The following is a 21436-nucleotide window of genomic DNA, read 5'->3' as shown; positions in this document are numbered from 1 at the left end:
TAAAGGCTTTTCTTGGTATCTCTATTCTTCTTTTTATTTCTTTAATGGAATTTCCTCTGTCTGTAAACATTTGTCCCAAATATACAAAAGACTGAACTTATTCAATTTTCTTTTTGTTAACAGTTATGTTTAGTTTCTTATTTATTTGATCTTTTGATATAATCATGCACTTTATTTTCTTCAGGTTAATAATTAATCCCATGTCTAAGCTTCTGTTGTAAAGTTCTGTGACTAAGTTTTGAAGATCATCTTCAGATTCAGCTATACAGACTTGTCATCTACATACCTGAAGTTGTTGAAGTTCCTACCACCCTTCAGTTCTGAAATATTTTTAAAAACCTGCTCACTATATATATTGTACAGTAAGGGTGATAAGACACATCCTTGTCTTACTCCTTTTTTGATTTCAAAGTTGTCAGAATATGCATTTTAATATCTTATTGAGACCATTTGATTCCAGTTTATATTTGTAATTATACGCAGATCTTTTCCTTTTAACCAGCTATTCTGTAGAATATGCATTAATTTCCCGTGATCTATTGAATCAAATGCTTTGGTGTAATCAATAAAACAAAGATATATGCTTTTCTGGTTATCAAGGCTTCTTTCACATAATGTTTTCAAATTGAAAATTCCTTCTCTTGTACCTTTGTTTTTTTGAAAACCTGATTGAGTGTCTTCTATTTCTACTGACAAAGTGCCTTTATTCTTTCTAGTATTATTCTCGGCAGTAATTTTGTAACATGGCTTGTTATTAATTAATCTATTTAAATATAATAAAACTTATTAATCTATATTCTGAACATTCAAAAGTTCATTCCCCACAATGCACGAAATGTAAAGAGCACTCCTTTCCAAAAACTGGGGAAGGAGCCCTATTTACTCTATAGGGAGTGAAATAAACTCCTTCTGGAAAGAAATGCATGAGACGAAATTTAATAATCTCGAAAGTTAGGTTTCTGTGTGAATATTTATGGAGTTCATATTCACTATTAAAAATGAAGGATATATACAGTATACAACTTTGATTTTGACATATTAAAGAAAATTTGTGGCAAACCTTAATTGGTATTAAAGATATCTGTAAGTACACTTACTGTATATGTGAGCTTTTTCCTTTTCACAAATATCAGTTTCTTTATTAATTTATGCAATGTATACACAATACGCAACAATAGCCAATTCAAAGGTAGTTGCAAAATAGAAATCTAAGGAACCGACTTAAGAAACGTTTCAAAAAAAGATGCAACTTAGATTATAATAGATTAGCTCAGAGAGAGAGAGAGAGAGGGGGGGGGTATTGGTTGGAATCACTCCGAAAGCAATTCAATATAGACTTAGGTTTATGTACACAGTTTTAAGCTACCTTTTGCTTCAAGCAACGAAGTTGTTTTTTTTTTGGGATGATGTTCGATTACATTGTCGTGATACATTTTCATTAATTGAATCTGTAGATTTAAATCTCGCCCTTATAGGAATATTTTACTTTGGGAACAGAAAATATTCGCTCGGAACCAAGAACTTATTTCTAATCATGAGTGAGTATTAGCCGAAGAATATTACTCGCAATTATCGCATCCTCAAATATTCTGTTAATATCCAATCGCTAGTTACATATTCGGTTTGGCTGGCCGAAAAGATAGCGTCTTCATAATTCAACCAACAGGCTGTGGATTCTGATTCGCGGTGACATGGATGTTTACCAAGACGTTGAGGTGGAGGTGATTTTCATCGCTGTATGGATGACAATTTTTTCCCCTTTTCTTTTGATGCCAAAAACACATGCAGTTAATAGACGTTCACCTCACGGCTATAGATGCCCGAGCCATTATAAACAATTTATCCCTAATCAATATTATCATTCCTTGTGGCATAATTATTTATTATGCGAATTAATTTTTGTATCGTAAATTATTATAATTATTATTTGACACTTCCAAGGAGTCCAAAGACTCATCAAGGGAGAGTGTGCCAACAGCATCGAACGACTGGTCCCCTTCCAACTACTAACCGCGCTCAAACTTACTTAACTGAGCTATTAGTAGCAGAGGCTCTACCAATTGACCAACCTTTGCCGGCATTATTGATGATCTAAATACATATATTGATCCCTAATCGCACAGATTCTGAAAGCATCTCCTTTTCAACAATATTTAGAGAGCTATTCCATATTTCCATTCCCTTCAAATCAGAAGAGGTGAAGAAGACATTCGAAATGTGCCATGGGAGTAACATTACTAATTCCATTGAACAGATGATCTGCGTAACAATTAAATGTTTTTGTAATTCTGCAGAAATGAAAAATGAAACACAAATGAAAGAAAAGTGCAGAAAAGACTCTGGCATGAAATTTCTTATTGTCAAGATTTAAATTTTTTAAATTTTAAAGGTAAAATTTCGAGAAGTTTCGAGTTTATTTCATTTTATTGCTATAAAATCCTCATTATGCATTTCTTATTGTGCTAATGAATATCGATATAAGATTTCTATGACCCCTCACGTTGGGGGCGAATAATAAATGAGGAGATGGTGTATCTCTGTACAATTTTTTTTTTCTTCCATCTCGGTCTACTTCACTGCGACAGCAGCTTTGTCCTGAGGGTGTAACTATTGCTTATGCTTGTTTACGACTGTGAGGAACATTTCCGATACTCTGTAGTTTCTGCCAATGCAAACGAGCATGTTTTTTTTTTTTTTTTTAATTTTCTCACATCAAAGGATCAAAGAAATTTAGTCCCGTTCATCTTGATCCCATCTGTAGACAGCTTGTGACTGATTTTTCTTCCATCCACATCTCTACCAGATTGCTAGATCTTAGTGGGGTTCTGACCCGCAATATTCGAAAGTGTGACTCATACGCACCTTCTCCATCCTTAATAACACACAAAATTGTTTTCTATCTAAGAGATCTAATGACGCTTAAAGCGGGTCTCATTACGTAGAAATTGGGTTAATTTAATTTCTAAGAGGAGTTCGTTATCGTTATCTAAGAAGGGATAAATTTCGCAGCTAGAATTTATTTTTCAGTTATAAATGTCGGAAAACTACATATTATAATTACACATAACTTAAAGTTCTTTACACATTATTAATAAATCTCTTGAACATAGAAAATTTATAGAACATTTAAAGGTTGTTTCAGTTCTTCAGTTATTTAAAGGAGGTAACAGAAATGAAATCAGAAATTACACACCAATATCTCTTTATTATCTACACTTTCCAAGGTTATTGTAATCCTAATAAAACAACGATTAAATAGCTACTTACGAGAGCAGTCTGAACAGTTCTAGGCCTCGACTATAGATGGCAACACCATCGGCACGATTTTTTTTTCTAAGTTGGTACATCTGTCATAAGCATCCATGTGAAATTCCAAGTCATTCTATCAAGTACTTTGTTTTAATTCTTTGTAAAAGAAAGGTTAACGTCAAAAGAATTCATTCGAAGTTCATAAAAGTTTATGGACACTCTTCTCTTCGTTTTCGACAATTAAGAAATGGGCTGCCGAGTTTAAATGTGGCCGTACCAGCAGGGCCGTCGCCAGATTAGATCGCGCCCTGAGGCAAACAATTAAATATCGCTCCTGATAGATTATAAGACAAAAATATAAGATATTCTCCAATTGCTATTTTGTTTTTATTACAAGAGAAACATTAATGCAAAACGATTACATAATAATATTAATTAAATGTTTGTTCTACGGGGATATCGCACAATAAAACTGTTTCTAAGATAAGCTCTTAATTTAAATTATAAGCCATGTTCGCCTCTATCGATAGAGTTGCTGAACCAACCAGTCTTTCTTGGGTCATTGCTGTTCGCAAATAATTTTTAATCAATTTAAACTTAGAAAAACTTCTTTTCGCACTTGCTACGCTAACAGGAATTGTCAGCATAGTAACTGCGCCTACCGCAATATGACTGAACTAGCTCCCTTATTAAGCCGCGCCGTGTGGTCCACGTGAAGGATGCCCAAAAAGTGTAACAACACCACCAGAAATCATTGATCAAGTGCACGATACGGTACTGGATGACCGGCGAGTCGAAGTGCGTGAAATTGCTGAGACTACAGGCATTTCAAAAGAACGTGTAGGATATATTTTGCATGAAGAATTGCAAATGAAAAAGCTTTGCGCAAGATGGGTGCCGCGCTTGCTCACAGCAGATCAAAAACACACTCGCATGAAAATCTCTGAACAGTGCTTGGAGCGTTTTAACAAAAATAAAACTGATCTTGAGCGTCGATTTATTACTATGGATGAGACTTGGATTCACCATTGCACACCAGAATACGAACAGTAGTCAAAACAGTGGACAGAAGCCCGTTGTTCAGCGCCAAAGAAGACAATGTCGGTTCCATCAGCAGGAAAGGTCACGGCATCGGTGTTTCTTGGGATGCTAAAGGCATTTTGTTTATTAATTATCTTGAAAAGGGTAAAACAATAACCGGGGAATATTATTCCAATCTTTTAACCAGACTAGACGAAAAAATTTATGAAAAAGACCCTGTTTGCAGAAGAAAAAAATCATCTTTCATCGAGACAATGCACCTGCCCACAAAGGTGTTTTGCCAATGGGACAATAAAGGGATCTGCACTAGGAATTGTGGGAACATCCACCCTATTCCCAAGATTTGGCTCTCTCTCTCTGACGTCTATCTCTTCTCAAAAAAAATTTTTCCTCACTGGTCAGCATTTTTCTTGAATAAGAGGTGATTGCAGATGTAGAGGGGTATTTTGCAGATCTTACTGAGAAACACTACACGGACGGGATAATGGCGCTGGAGATTGTTGGAATAATAAATGTACTAGTCTTAAGGGAGATTATGTTGAAAAACGAAAATAATTTTAAAATTATAAATTCGTTTTTTCATTGTTAGGCCGAGAACTTTTCAGACCACCCTCGTAAATTCCATATTCTTTTACCCGCCTAATCAATACGGATTCAATATGGAATAAAGTGGTATTGGAGCTTCATAAAACAGTTTATAGTTTGATAAATAAATAAATGTACACAGCAGCCATTTTTCTTGATATATCTAAATCATTTGACTACGTGCATCATGACCTATTACTACTAATAATAATACTGAAAATATCTAGATACGGCATTAGAGTAGTTAATAAAGACTGGTTGAAATCCTGTCTGAATAATAGAAAACAATATACCAGCAACAGAACATTTAATAGCAAAAAAAAAAAAAAGAATAATAATAAAATACGGAGAGGAGATGAGGTTCGGTGTCAAACAAGGTTCGGTGCTAAGACCCATCCTATTTTTGATAATGCTAATGATCTGTGTGAGTACAGACAGACTTTTGTCTGTCTGTACTCACACAGATCATTAGCATCGTTCATCGTTCAACCTTCCAAATATCTAGCAAAGTATAATAAATTTAGTTTAATCCTTTATCCAAGTGTGCGCAAACAAAGTTTGCGCCTGAAAGTATCTTCAGGACTGGGGTAAAGTGGTACAACACTGGGCTACTCCTTGCAAAGGTGGAGCAAGATACCAACCCTCCTATCTCAGTATCTCCCATAATGCAAAGCACATCTCCTTGCGGATATGTATGTTATGCATTAAGGGAAGGGCCACTACCCAGACTAGTTTCGACCTTTATTGAGGTCTCCTCAGTGGGAGCCAGGCCCAAGTGGAGATACCAGGCAGAAGCATTAGCAAGGTCATCTCCTCCTATAGGAGCTGCCAAACGGTGTGCCACCTTTTATTAAATTACTCTGGATTTAGAGAAAGATGTTGAAAGTTAATTTTTCACTTGGTCAGACTATAATGAATTTAGTTTAATCCTATAGGAGGAGATGACCTTGCTAATGCTTCTGCCTTGGTATCTCCACTTGGGCCTGGCTCCCACTGAAGAGACCTCAATAAAGGTCGAAACTAGTCTGTGTTGTGGCCCTTCCCTTAATGCATAACATTAGACATATCCGAAAGGAGATGTGTTTTGCATTATGGGAGATACTGAGATAGGAGTGTTGGTAGCTTGCTCCACCTTTACAAAGAGTCGCCCGATGTTGTACCACTTTACCCCAGTCCTGAAGATACTTTCAGGCGCAAACTTTGTTTGCTCACACCTGGATAAAGGATTAAACTAAATTTATTATAGTCTAACCAAGTGAAAAATAAACTTTCAACATCTAGCAAAGTACCTCAAGTGTTTCTCCAATAAATCATCATCTTTCATCAAAAACACCACAGATTTTGTTTCGCATATAAAAGATATTCCCATTAATGAAAATGTCATTCTAGCAAGTTTTGACATTATATCTTTATTTACTAACGTTCCTACAGACGGAGGTACTTACATTAATAAAGGACAAATTATCCAAAAAAAAAATGTTTGCCTTATTAAAGCATTGCATTCATTCTGGTTACTTCAGATATCAGGACTCCGTTTACCAACAAAAACAAGGCCTGGCAATGGGCAATCCTTTGTCCCCAGTTCTAGTTAACATCTTCCTTGAAGATTTTGAAACGAAAGCCATATCTTCTTTCTCATTTAAGTTATCTCGGTTTTTTAAGTCATTAAATCTATGTTTTAAAATGTATCACAACAACCGAGTAAAAGCCTATGATCATATATATATATATGCAGAAATATGTCTTAGATGAAGCATGCAAATATCGAATAAAAGTATGCACCAAATTACAAGATGTTCAGCCACATTGCATGTCTCAATGAACGCGAATTTTATCTTGGCGTAGTCTAAAAAAGTATTTAGTTTTCTCGCTTCAAATACATTTTAAAAAATTAACAGTTAATGTAAAACTAGTCCACAATTTTATTAAGATTAGATCACACGTTATACTTAAACTAAGTGTTATCAGCAAAAAGGAAGAATGGAAAGTATTTTTAATATGTTCTACAGCACACTCTCGTTTGCAGTTGTTTGTTGAGTTCCACTATTGCTTCATTATGAAGCTAGAAGGTGCTATAAAATCCATATATGGCGCAAAGAGCAACATAAAAAAGATTCTGAAAATTTTTAGCTATCACTTATCACTCAGTGTGACCGTGTCCATGTGATAGGAAGGAGACAAACTGCTAAAAGAATTTCAGATAGAGTTTGGGTGCAAATTAAAATATTCTCAATAAAGTACTTGAAATAAATGATCCGCTGTGAAAACAGTGTAATAAAGAATAGAAGATATCACGAAAAAGAAGTATATTTCCCTCTATACACTACAGGTATGCTGTCACGCGGATTCTATTTCTGTATATATAGACGTCTACAAAGAAATCGATCTTTGAGAACCGGCATGTACAACTTGCAACGTTTTCTGAAGTCTGCGGCCATTTAACAGTCAGGTTACACTCATGGGTGTTAAAGCATAACATTCAAACAATGTGCTGTCATTTATTTAGTGATACCAACCATTTGCTCGAGGGTCATGGAGTATAACTGCAATGGTCTTTTTTTTTTCTTTTTTTTTGGTTCTGTGTAGCAACAGCATAACTAACGTCTAGACAACAAAACATGTAATGATAATGATCGCGGTGCTGTAAATAGAAATTCTACCTTGCGACTCTGTCATCGAAACAGTTCATTTGTTATGTTTCTAAGGGGGAATTAGCGTAACTGATTGAGAAGTAATCTTTTTCGTCATAAGCAAAATTAGGAATTACCTACAATTAGTGCCACCATGCATGTACGACCTTCACGAACTACATTTTACAGGAAAAAGTCTAAAGGAAAATAAAGAAAGCGACTTGAATATGCTTTCGGAGCAAAGACTTCGCTTAAAACATTCAGCTGAAAAGCCTAAGCTATCTCCTCAGTCTTACTGAAAACTAATCAGAAATTTTTCTCACTCTTTTTCATCAAGTGGTACGTACATATTCAAAAGCACCATGGATCTATTTTTTTTTCAATTAAATTTATTAAGACTGAAGAAGCATACAAATGATAACATATTACAATAGTGATGCTTGTTTACAATATAAGGGATAATAGAACATAGAATAAATACTATATGTATTATAAATATAATGTAATATTTGAAATATAATATCGCTACTTGAACAGTAGTATAGACACTGATATTACTATTACGTGACATCTCCAAGGAGTCTAAGAGGGGCTCATCGCGGGAGAGCACTCTACTCCACTCCGCTACACACATCTCAGCCTCTTAGGAAAAGACTTATGATAATAAGCAGGAAAAGGAAATATCGGGAACTGTACAGTTTATTCACTTATTTGTTAAAACTGGGATATGGGAGTTCCATTTCAGGTTGCTGTAGATATGGAGGCCCAAAATACGTGACTGATTTTTTGACTAAGCTACATGTATGACGTCTACAAAGATCTAGAGATTGTCGATTTCACTACATTTCGCTTCATGCCATTTTAAGTTATATTCTTTAGTTTATCAGTTAACGTGAACTATATATATATATTTAGTTTTAATGGTATTCATTTTAAGGCCGTTATTGCTAAAACCACTTCCGATTTTCTAGATCCTCAAGGGTAGTTTCAGTGTATATTAATGCCGTACATCAGCGAACGATGTACGGCATTGAACGATGAACGATGCTAATGATCTGTGTGCCAGAGATTGATCATCCAGAGATTGAGACCTTTGCTAAGAATATCCGTTTCCGCATCCGAATATAAAACAAGAATAAATATACTCTTATCAGGAAATTTAATAATCTAAAATGATACAAAACAGATCTGGTCATAGTGAAGCCCGTATTAATCCTGAAAAAGTTGTAGTGTAGTGAACAAATCTTCTTATATTTTAACGGATGCGGAAACGGATATTCTTGGCAAATGTCTCAATTTCATTCCCTCACCAAAATTTATCTCTAAAGAATCTCTTCTTACAAAAATAGAAAAGGCAAGTTCACTCATTCCTAATCATTTGGCGAAACTTCTTCGTATTGAATCGATTTTCATTATCAATAATGCTAAACCTCCAACAGATAATATTTCTTTGGCTGAAAGACAAGCCCTAAAAAATCTAAAACAGAACAGTAACATTATTATTTTACCTGCGGACAAAGGCAATTCCACGGTCATCCTCAATTCTGAAGATTACCACAATAAAATGCTTCAATTACTTGAAGATAATTCGACATATTCAATTCTTCAGGAAGATCCTACAAGAGAATTACAAACCCGTACAAACAACTTGTTAAAGACTGCGAGTGAACTTCCTCATAATGTTCGCTTCTCTTTACGTTCTCTACACCTCTTATCCCACGCATCTATGGAGTTCCCAAAATACATAAAGAAAACATCCATCTTCGCCCAATTGTGGAAGGAATTGACTCACCTACGTATAAACTTTCCAAATATCTAGCAAAGTACCTCAAGTGTTTCTCCAATAAATCTTCATCTTTCATCAAAAACACCACAGATTTTGTTTCTCATATAAAAGATATTCCCATCAATGAAAATGACATTCTAGCAAGTTTTGACATTATATCTTTATTTACTAACGTTCCTACAGACGAGGTACTTACATTACTAAAGGACAAATTATCCAAAAAAAATGTTTGCTTTATTAAAGCATTGCATTCATTCTGGTTACTTCAGATATCAGGACTCCGTTTACCAACAAAAACAAGGCCTGGCAATGGGCAATCCTTTGTCCCCAGTTCTAGCTAACATCTTCCTTGAAGATTTTGAAACGAAAGCCATATCTTCCTTCTCATTTAAGTTATCTCGGTTTTTTAAGTCATTAAATCTATGTTTGAAAAAAAAAAAAAAAATATATATATATATACAGGGTGTTCGGGATAAATTTGACAGTTTCGTAAGGAAAAAGAAAATCTTCTTTGTATCTATTAAATTTAATGAATTGACAAAAAAACATTACAGGCAGAGTTAATTACAATACTATCAACAAGATTTACTCAAAATAACCACCATTAGCATCGATCACAGCTTCAATTCTGCTTCGGAACCTCGAACAAGCTGATGCTACAGTCTCCCTGGGAAGGGCCGCAAAAACTGTTTTAATTTTATCCATTAACTGGGCTTTTGTATTACTGGAAGTGCGATTGGTGTCTTTTTCAACTGCGCCCCATACAAAATAATCCATGGGGTTAAGGTCTGGGGAGTTTGGAGGCCAAACATTTGGACTGGTGAAGTCGTAGAAATTTTCAGACAACCATTTTTGACTTTTCCCAGAGGTGTGGCAAGGGGCCGAATCCTGCTGCCATACATACGGCCTACCATTGGCTACCCTTGTTATCCAGGGCTTGACTACAGTTAGCAACTCCACGAACAAAGCCCGAATTCCAATGCCAGGGTTCTTCAACACCTGTTCCTGCAGATTTGCGAGGAATTCTGCTGTACGAACGCAATCAGATCGTCTGCTAGGGATCTTTCTTCTTGCTACATCCTCGTAGTCACCATTGCAAGTCTCTAGTTCATGCCTGATTGTTTTTACTGTATTCAGGGAGCATTGGGCAGCAGTCGTAATATCCTTATTTTGATGGCGGGCACGAATCATCATGATACAAGTTATTCTCTTCCATGATTCAGGTGGGTTCCAGCTATCCATCCTTTCTGACATCTTGTATATGAATGAAGAAGGGTCCAAACTTTTAAATGAAGAGAAGTGTGTGTTAATACATGTAACTTACGGAAAAATATAATTAATTATAAATATGTCAAATTTATCCCGAACACCCTGTATATGCAGAGACTCTCCTCCTACACAAATGTTGCTACAAATTTGAACGTTTATTTAAAGAAAGTGTGGAGGCCTTACTTCAACGTCCTAACTTGAATCGTAATGACTGTATATCTATATCAAAAATTTGGGAAAGTTTAATCAGGATAACACATTAATTTTTTTTAAATATCCTATATTAGTCTAATGTTATTTAAGATTATTATATGAATTTCTGAATTAATATCTTTAATTATGACTTTAAAAATGTTTAAAGTCTAATTCTTAGCGATACGACATCACGCGACTCGTTCTATGTGTGAATGATCAATTGTTCGTATTCCACTTTGTTTTTTAAAACTTCCTATGTAGCCACTGAAGATGGTCTGTAATATTCAAACCGAAATATTTTGGAAATTAAATTATTCTTGTGTTAACGTGTATATATTTCTAATCATTATGTCACAAGTATCGTTAAAAAATCAAATCTCTAACGTGTATATGACTGAATTAGTGAAAACCATTTGTTAACTGAGTAAACTTAACTAAGAGAGAAATGATTTGAGAAGTGTCTATCTAAAGTAAAAATGTGAATGAAGGAACTTAACTTGAGTGTAACATTGTTTAAATTATCCATTTGTATTACATGATTTTGCATGTCAGTTTATATGAGAAGGTCAGATCAGTATTGAACAGTTTGTATAGATAAGCATAAGACATTCACTTAGCTAGCAATGCAGAAGTTTTGATAATTTAATACAAGATTTCGTGTACCTGTTTTTTTTAGCATTAATAAACATGTTTTGTTACTTGAAACTGAGTTTTGCCTGAATTCGAGATGTCAACCTACCACTTATAAAATTCGAACCAAATAGCGGGAAAGAGTTTAGAAAATTATATAATAGAGATTCGATCTTAGGTCACGACTGCAAGGAACCGAGATCTATATACTCGCGTGTGAATTTAGATTAACGTATATGCCTAAAACCTAGGAATATTTCCCTGAGCCTGAATTATATTCTTGTTATAAAAAGCTGGCTGGCGCAGTTAAAATATAAATTTGCCAGTTTCTGAATAGGAAATATCCCTAGGAGTCAACCCAGGTTATATATGGTAGACAAAATATTAAGATATAAGATAGAGAGGTAGAGAACAATATATATAACAATGAACGATAAGTAAAAAACGTTACACTGGACTTCACCAGACTCAAAAATTAAAAAAACTGCATAAATTAACTTTATAATTTGCAAAACGGTGAAATCCTCTCTTCTTAATGTCAAAACCTTCAGTGCTGAACTAGATAAAGACCATAAACTTCCATCTGCCAAGATCCGATTAATATTTCATAAAAAAGAAACAAAGTAAAGCACTTCAAACCAGATCTGTAAAAATTCTATTTGGTTATTTTTCTTTTATAAAGGCACATAAAAATGAGATCAGCCAATGTATAAAGGGAAAAAATGAATGTCTTCATTATTATTTATTGTTGTTGAATTTATGGTTCAAAATGAATGAAATTTTCTGAAAAAATATTATAACCAGCTCAGTTGGCAAATAATGAGACTAGGGTAGCAAAAAAAGAAGGCCTAACGACCATCTGAATAAACTAAATCATGACCAAAACAGCAAATATTACAGAAGCCTACAAAAATCAATTAGATGGGATGTGCAGAAATGAAAAATAAAACTTGCTGATTGATAGAGCAGATAAATATAAAGAAGCCTATTTATGTCACGACTCCAAATTTTTGTACAAGAGATTACCAAAGACCGTTCTTTCACCACTTACCAAAAAATATTCTCAAAACACTCTAACTGGAACTCTGGGGGAAATAGAACAAATCTAATACAATCACTTTTCTAATATCTTTAAAGAAGAAAGCTTTCGCCCACATCTACCTACCAACGAGAAAAATACAACACGATAATCCTGGAGGAAGAAGTAATCCTTTCACTTAACCAAATGAAATCATCGAAAGCACCTGGAATTGATGAAATCCGATTGGAAAATATGATACGCAAAATATTTTGCCTATACATAAAAAGGCGATGTTCAAAAATGTCATAATTATAGACCGATTACTCTTCTTTGCCACTCTTAAAAAATCTTTGCAAAAATAATACAAACCGTTTAAATAACTTTTATACAGCCATTAACAGAAGAACAAGATGGCATCAGAAGAAAAAGAAGGGGGGGGGGGAAAGATCAACAACTGCCTACATCTTTTCTCTTTATAGCCGCGCTTGAAATCGCAAAGGAAGAGACCTATTTTTATTCTGTGGACTATAAGCAAGCATTTGATTTCGTTAATAGAGAAATACTTATTCAAATGTTAACAAAGAAAAACAGACATTGAAACACTAAGATAGTATTTCAATGCTCTTCAATATAAAAATATCACGATTAAAAACCTTGAAAAATGAACGAGGAGTTATGCAAGGATCCCCACACCTTTTTAACACATTCATCCAAATACTCACTAAAGTACCCTCACTAACCAAAACAGCAAAAATCGATGTTAGAACAATCACGCATATCAAATTTGCGAACGATATCGCAATTATAACAGATAAGAAACACACACTCCAATACCAGCTGCCAAATTAAAAGAAACCTGTAGAAAGTATACAAATGACTATTAATGCAGACAATATAAAACTAATGAAAAGTGGAAGACACCAAGAATATATACAGATTACACCTAATCAGGAAAGCATAGAACAAGTTAATGGTTTAAATTAATTAAGAGCAAACTTTGACTTCAAATTTAAATGGCATAGAAACTAAATTAAACGTAGATTCTGCAAACATGGTCAACGATTAATCAACGTAATAAAATTTGTAGAAACAACAAAGTTTTCACAACTCTAGAAATAAAATTATATGAAAATATAATAATACCATTAGCTTTTTATGGGACAGAAAAAACCTGGACTTAAAAAAATGCAGAGAGGAAACTGTCGGCTTTTGAAATGAACATAATATCCAACTTCTGCAATGTTTGTTGTTAAAATTTCTATCTGTGTTAAAATTGTTGAATCCTAATTCAACAATTTTAACACAGATAGAAAGCTTTAATTTCATTGGTTTGGCTACATTGTGCGAATGGAAAACCGAACAGACTTTTCTCGACTGATATTTGACAGCACTATGGAGGGTAGATGACCTAGGAGAAGATCGAAATTGATACCGCATAAACCATTAGAACTGCATTGGGGTTTCCAAGCTATTGGCATATGAATGAGCTTGCCTTGGACAGAGAAGGGTGGAATATGTATGTATGTATGTGTGTGTGTGTGTGTGTGTGTGTGTACACACACATACATACATATTCATGTGTACGTATATACATACATACATGTGTATCAACTTTACCTATACAAGTTGCTACAATGTGTTTTTATTTTGAATAAGAATCTCTGGAGGAGATATAGATGTAAATTCTTATTCAAAATAAAAACACCTTGTAGCAACTTGTATAGGTAAAGTTGATAAGGCTCTGTATTACTAAAGCCTTGGTATTTAGGGTCTAGCTACTCACTGAGGAGACCTCAAAAAAAGTTGAAATCGGTCTGAGTAGTGACCCTACCCATAATGTATTGCAGTATACATCTCTTAGTGAGATGCGCTTTACATTGTGGAAAATACTAAAAATAGTGATCAGAGCATTCTTATTCAAAATAAAAACACCTTGTAGCAACTTGTATAGGTAAAGTTGATAAGGCTCTGTATTACTAAAGCCTTGGTATTTAGGGTCTAGCTACTCACTGAGGAGACCTCAAAAAAAGTTGAAATCGGTCTGAGTAGTGACCCTACCCATAATGTATTGCAGTATACATCTCTTAGTGAGATGCGCTTTACATTGTGGAAAATACTAAAAATAGTGATCAGAGCTTTACTCACGTTTACAATGAGTTGCCCTGGTGTTGCATCACCTTTAAACATGAACTACGTTCAGGCGCAAACTTAACTGTTTACTTACTCTATAATATAAAATGATAAGCCTTTTTTTGTAACGTTTTCGTGTCACGTTTTTTGTCAAGTTATTTGAAACTGAGGGGCTAGCCTGAGTGTCGAGTCTTCAAAATTCGAGTCATCAGAATTCAAGGAGAACCAGCTTACTAGTCCTGATCTCGGGGGGGTTGTGCGTCGTAGGCTCCAGGAGGACGGAAGCCCCCTTCCGAGTTTTCAAAATTCGAGTCATCAGAATTCAAGGAGAACCGGCCTACCAGTCCGGAACTCGGAGGGTTGGACGCCGTAGGCGCCAGGGGGGGGGAAGAACCCCCTCCTTTTGAGTCTTCAGAATTCGAGTCATCAGAATTCAAGGAGAACTGGCCTACCAGTCCGGAACTGAGGGGGTTGGGCGCCGTAGGCGTCAGGGGAACGGAGCCCCCATAGTATATATATATATATATGTATATATATAACCTTCGAAGAATGTTATTTTGCGAACTCTCGGGACACAAAGGTACCTTAAATACCTTTGTGTCCCGAGAGTTCGCAAAATAACATTCTTCGAAGGTTTGTTGACTTCACTAAGCACAACTTCTCAATATTGTCAATCCATAACTGATTTAGGATTAAAATTACTGAGTAAAGATATCAACAAATACTAATTTCCTTCAGCTGCAAACGGCATTCTGAAAAGGCTTTGAGCATCGCATTAGAAAATGTAGTTCCCTTGAATGGGAAACTAACTTAGGGTCGTGACCTTGCACATTCTGATGATGGTGGTTGCACCTCGAAGATTGGATACAACCAGAAACTCACTGTCTCGAAACGTTATGTTTGAATCATCACCAAGGGGATCCAGATGGTGAAGAATGAAATTGTTAATTGAAATAGACATCACGTATTCTGGCGTTTCCCAAATATTTTGAAAGAGAGGGGAAATATGAAAAATGGAGCAGCGGAACTGTCGACAAAGTAGGAGCAGAGCTCTCGAAATGATTCTCGCAGGGATGACCTCAAATAGCAGACGACAGCAACTGGGTGTAAAAACGTTTCCTTTGCCCACACCAGATCTGCGCTGATAGAAGAGCAGGCGAAGGCGCTCAAAACAGTCATGGAAACAATTTTGGAAAGGTTTCAAAAAAATTTGCTAATGCCTTTTAGTCAGGAAAAAAAAATGTTGCCAGTTTCAGTGTTTAAAGAAATCGAATTTTATTTAGCAGAATGAAATATTCCAAAGTGTAATCCCACTCGATAAATAAGAAATGCTTCTGTACAGCTAATTTTGAAGTCTCTGTTGTTGCAGCATTTGGATTTATCAGCACCCTGATATCGAAATGCTCTGGGATCTTTCATCAGTATTTGCTAGCCATCATTTGCGACTATTACTTTTCATTATCCTGTTCCACTTAGAGCAGGTTAATGTTATTTGTTTCCTCTTAAATCCCCGTGGCGTCTAATTGTGACCCGATCTACTAACATTCTTATTAATGGAGTTTCAAGCCCAGGTTAAACATAGCATGACATTCTTTTTATTTTTATTTATTTATTTTTTGAATCTCAGAGTAGAGCTGCTCGACAGCTGCTAATATGCAGTCTTTTTTTAATTCCAGCATTTCCGTTTTGCGATTACACTGCCCCCATGGTTTAACCGGTCAAGAATGCCGACATAGATTACCTTCTGTAAAACACCCTGTGAGGATGTTGGAGACCCGGATGTGCTTGCTGTATCGCAGGGACTTATTTTAATGATAAATACAAGCACGCCAGAACTGCATGTCCATTCGTGCATGCAGTTAAACGGAATAAACAGTTATTATTTGCATGTGATACTGCTACCTATTTCTTAAAAAATTTCCATGGATAGTGTTTGAATTTGCAATTATCGAAAGCCCTTGTGGCATTATGTGAAAAGTATCAAAATATAGGAAAATATCCAAAATTGCTATAGATGAGGGCAAAATAAAAAAAATAAACGTCCCAGTTCAGACATTTTAAAATGTCGCTAGAATATATTCATACAGAGAAACATTTTTCAGCAAATTTTGTAGTCATTATTATTATCATAACTACAGAGGGCACTACAATCTATCAAGAATCATATATAAAATTAGAATAGTCGGTTTGTAGTTGTTAAGTTTCGAATATAATAAAGCATATTTCTAAATGAGTATAGACCTTGTATGTCATTATTTTTTATTTTTCATTTTTCTTAGAAGGTATATTTCAATCTATCGCATACCTTTACGATGACGCGAGGAGAATGGGAAGATCGCGGTGACTTTGCAGTTTGCCGAGCATTACGCTCATATTGTACACATTTATTCTACATGAGTCGCACTACGCATCGCTGCAGTTTTTTGCACCTGAGCATTCAGCCAGGTCGTTTCTTAACCTTAAGAGTTACATGGGCAACATTTCACAATACAAGTGTCGGTTAAAAAAATATAATCATGCTTCTTTAAATTATAAAGAAAATATGCCATTTTGTTGGCCTCAGCTTCACTCACATTTCCAAATGAGTTCTTATTAATAATAAAAGTAATATATATTATTACCATTATATTCTAAGTACCTGTAATAAAAAACTATCGTACTCACTAGGAGGGGAAATCTCTTTTAGTAAATTAATTTTCGATATATTAGTAAAAGAATGATTTTTTCCTTCTCTCAATAAATAATCTTGTTGTCGACTGTTTATCTTTTAGATGAGCGATTTGCACGATTGAAATGAGCACGATCTCTAGGTGGGAGATGAATTGCATCGCTCGGTGTAAGACCACGTCTTGCCCCGTTTATTGGAGGCCTGAAGTGGCTTCCAAAAGGTCCATATTTGGTATCCAGAGGAGTATTTCCGGATTATTTTAAAAAATAAAAAGAATAATTAAAATAAAATTTCCCAGAAAATCTTTTAGCCAACTTACGGCGCTAATGTAGTGGGAATCATAAAAATAAAATAAATAATTCAAATTAAAAGAAAAACTGTCTATCCTAAGAATTCCCATTTTAAATGCACTACCGACTAATAATACCTTCCTACGCCATCATGGAAATTTTCTTCTCACAGCCGATAATATTTAGTTTGCCAATTCATCATAATCTCTCTATGTGAAAAAAACTTTTTTTTTTCCCCTTATTTTTCGCAGATACAATCAAGATAATGGTTTTTGGAAGTGGGAAGGTGAAATGATCGAACATGTGTGAAATGGTATTGAAAATACTGGAACTGGCACAATGCGTCTTAAGAACTCAGTGATTAAAGAATGTGTTAAAAAAAAAAGATGTAGAAACTATTTCCTATATTTAACCTTACATTATGTGAAAATACTTTACTGAACACAAAAATACGCCCACCACCACTTGATTTAGTAATGAACAGTAGGCTCTTTCGTAGTAATGGAGTTATGCTTAAATTATGTATTTTTTGGACCTTCAATTTCCCTCTCTTCAAACAGGTATCACAAGATTACAGCTAACTTCATATTCAAGATGGGACAATCTCATGTTACGAGTATCGGTTTTTGGAACACAGTGGCAATTGTCAGCAGGTTATGGTTTACCCTGCATATGACTTTTTTTACCCTCTAATCCTAAGTTTGTCGAGATGTATGCTGACCCCCCCCCCCTGGAGTGCTCCATTTTCCCATCAACACAATAATATTACGTTTACTTATGCATGCATGTCTTCTAGTAGACAGGAATGGAGCTTATGTCGTTGTCATCCAAATGGACTTATGGGTGTTCACGAATCAGTTAGAATTGCTGGCAATGATATATCCATGGAATGCGGACTTCATAGATATCACACTGTTTATTGCCAGCGAACAACTCACTCATTCAAAATAAATTCAATTACCAAATGAAAATATAATCATGAGTTCAACAATGGAAGACCACGGATATCAAAAATCCTTGAAGCAGATGATATTCTTCACACTAAGATTAAAATGAAGTTCATATCAGAATATATCACATTCAGATAATTTTAAAATCAAAGCTGAAAGGCGAAAATGCTATTAAAGGAATGAATATATTAGTCATTCCTATGAACAAGTATACAGCCAGCATAATAGAATGGACACATACAGAAGTAGATGTGCTTGGTAGTAAAACTAATAATTTTAAACCATATCTGAACCTGAATTATATCCTGTTAGTGATATAGAAACAGAATGGGGGAAAGTGGATGAACAGAAATATTGCTAGTAAAGCAAATAGTTGTTTGAATGATAACATCAAGCCAAATCTGCTGTTTTCCGTTGTGATTCTGATATACTGGAGAGAATACAAAGGAGAGTGTTAAAATGATATAAGGATTGTGGAATACTAATTATGAAGACAGATCGAGAATTTGTAGACTGCAGACACTAGCAAACGGGAGAAAGAGGGGTGATATGATTGAGACTAAGTACACGCTTCTGAAAGGGTCATACAGGATTTCAATTGATGTAATTTTTCAGTTTATGGAGGATGGGGAAAGGACGAGAAGGCATCCTTGGAAGCTGAGAATGAAGGCCGCTAAGAAGGGAGTAAAGACTAGATTTTTCTCTCAGTGGGTGGAGCTTGATTAGAATGGATTGTCATTGGATGTTATGCAAGCAGCTTGAATGAATTCAAGAATAAGTATGATAGCTGGTGTGTGTATGTGCCTCCCTCGATGAGTCTCTGACTCCCTGGAGGTCGCTCTTAATAATAATAATAAGAAGAAGAAGAAGTCAAGAAAAAGCACTGAATTAATTATTTCAATTGTTTCCTTGAGCTGGAGATTCTAGTCTGCGGGTATTTTAGGATCTTACTTTCAGAATTTGTTGTCCTATTTCGCAACAGCTTGCTAATTCAGTAGATCACTCTCCTGAAGAAGGTACCATTATTTAGCTATTCATGTTACTTGCTTTCTTGTTCAATAGATTTCCACAAATCGGAAATTCTTTCCTTTAAAAGAATGCTCTGTAGAACTATAGTATACAAACTATAATAAAATGTGATGGCTGCTATTTTCAATCCACATTCTGCGTGTTCATATTATATTAAGGATTCATAGCTGCTTTTATGACATTAAATTAATTTGCATTAAAATCTAAATTTGTTTCCTTTCCATTATCACTTAGCGAAGTTACTACTGGGCAACTTTTGCTAAAAGATTTTGTTAACTTTGCATTTAGCAGGTTAAACGCAAAGTTAAAGATCTGCGAACCTTAGCAATTGAACTGACAAAGTTTCTGGAAATTATTAAATAGTCTGTATGTGTTCTGCAACCCAAGAGAAACTCATACTTCTAATTCTTTGGATTATCTGGGAAAAAAAAAAAAGAGTCAACTTGTCAGAAAACTTATTGAGAATTGTGTAGTTTTTTGTTGCAGGCTACCGATTCGATTAAGATATAGCTGATTTTCTTAGAACAAATCAGTCATTAATTTAGTCGGCCGTTTTCAGTTTACAAGCCTTAACCTAGATATGGAATCGAATACTACAGCCAAACAATGCCATTCTATTGCCTTCCCAGAGCTGAATAACATATCAGCAGGTTCGTGTTACACGATAATCATTGGGGCTTTACCCTATGCACGATTGAAGGATCACAGTTGTGATTACTAATTGACAAATTGTAAACCCTCCTTATATCACTCTACAAAATATAGTTATCGATAAACAGTAATTTTCATATCAAACTTGTAAATACTTTATTTCTTAAGTATAAAGAGCTAATAAGCTTCATTTCTTTTTCTTCATTTCATAAACTTTATTTCTTTTTATATCTTTTATCGAAGTGCTCTTTAATCCGCTGTATAACTATTAATTAATTACGCACTAAGACCTACTCGCAAGTTTATACACTCTTGAATTCCAATACTTTAAAATACCAAGGTACTTTTTTTTATAATGAAAATTAGAAGAAAAATCAAATTTTAATAAAACAATATTGAGAGTAATTGTCTCAGTGAGTATGTTCGCATTGAAATATAACTAACGAACCTAATTTTGCTAGTTTGGAGCTTAGTTGTGATCAAATGCATAGTGCTGGATCTCCTTTGTGCTTAAGAAGTCTTTGTATTTTATACTTTCTTTCTTGCCTTATAAATTTCGTTGAGTATAAAAGTGATTAACCATCAGAATTACACTTCTTCAGTTCTTTATCAAGCCATTAACGGACACCTTTCTTTGTGTTGAAAAAGAACTCCAACATCTACCTTGGGTTGCTATGCCTTCATGCAGTGATCGCTTTCAAGAAAACGGTAATGTTGAGAAGCGTGGGTTAGTCTGTTGTTCTCCGATGTTTTTCTTGGCTGAAATTAATCCTACTTTTTAGTTGTGGTTTGGGTCGCGTCTTCTCGAGTTCGCGCAAGTGCCAAACGTGTCAATATGTGTCAAAGAAGCGAAAAAGTAACACTTACCTCATCCATAGAGCAACCATAAAGAAGAAGAAGAAGAGCCTCAAATTCAGCTGTCTACAAAACCAACTCGCGACTGCCTTGCTACCAGTCTCCACAGTCTGTTACAGCACTCGAGACTAAAGCCTAGGGCAGATCGGCGTTTCGCATGACGGGCCTACCGTACACTACATCTCCGTCAACCTTAACGTAATGGCCTCTCGCGACGAAGAGGAAATGTAGGTGTCCTCGGTTGCTACGATTTCTCCCTTCTCTCCGTTTTTTTCTTTCTTTTTTTAACTCTCCCCTTTAAAATATTTTTTTTCTGGAGTCTGAGTGAAGTGGACTTCCTTGGGAGCTTAACGTCGCTTTTTTACCGCCGTGTTGACATCCGACCTACCTCCGAACCAGGTTACCTTGTCAAAAACACGCGCACATGTACACCGACGTCACGTGACAACGCCGTTAA

At 35.2% G+C, this 21436-nt stretch overlaps 1 protein-coding gene across 1 annotated transcript in view; it reads right to left on the bottom strand.

Annotated features, from left to right (window-relative positions):
* Positions 1-21094, bottom strand: part of LOC150094090 (dixin-like) — a 334744-nt gene extending 313650 nt beyond the window's left edge. The window contains exon 1 of the mRNA XM_090412948.1: positions 20992-21094. The gene's annotated coding sequence lies outside the window, so the exon portion shown is untranslated. The remainder of the gene's footprint in view (positions 1-20991) is intronic.
* Between the last annotated feature and the right edge of the window lie 342 nt (positions 21095-21436).

Source organism: Typopeltis vanoorti, chromosome 23 (assembly GCF_054136105.1).
Source record: "Typopeltis vanoorti isolate ZY-2024b chromosome 23, IOZ_Tvanoo_1.0, whole genome shotgun sequence".
Lineage (NCBI taxonomy): Eukaryota > Metazoa > Arthropoda > Arachnida > Uropygi > Thelyphonidae > Typopeltis > Typopeltis vanoorti.
The sequence above is the reverse complement of the archived record's forward strand: the minus strand, read 5'-3'. Positions and strand labels throughout refer to the sequence as shown.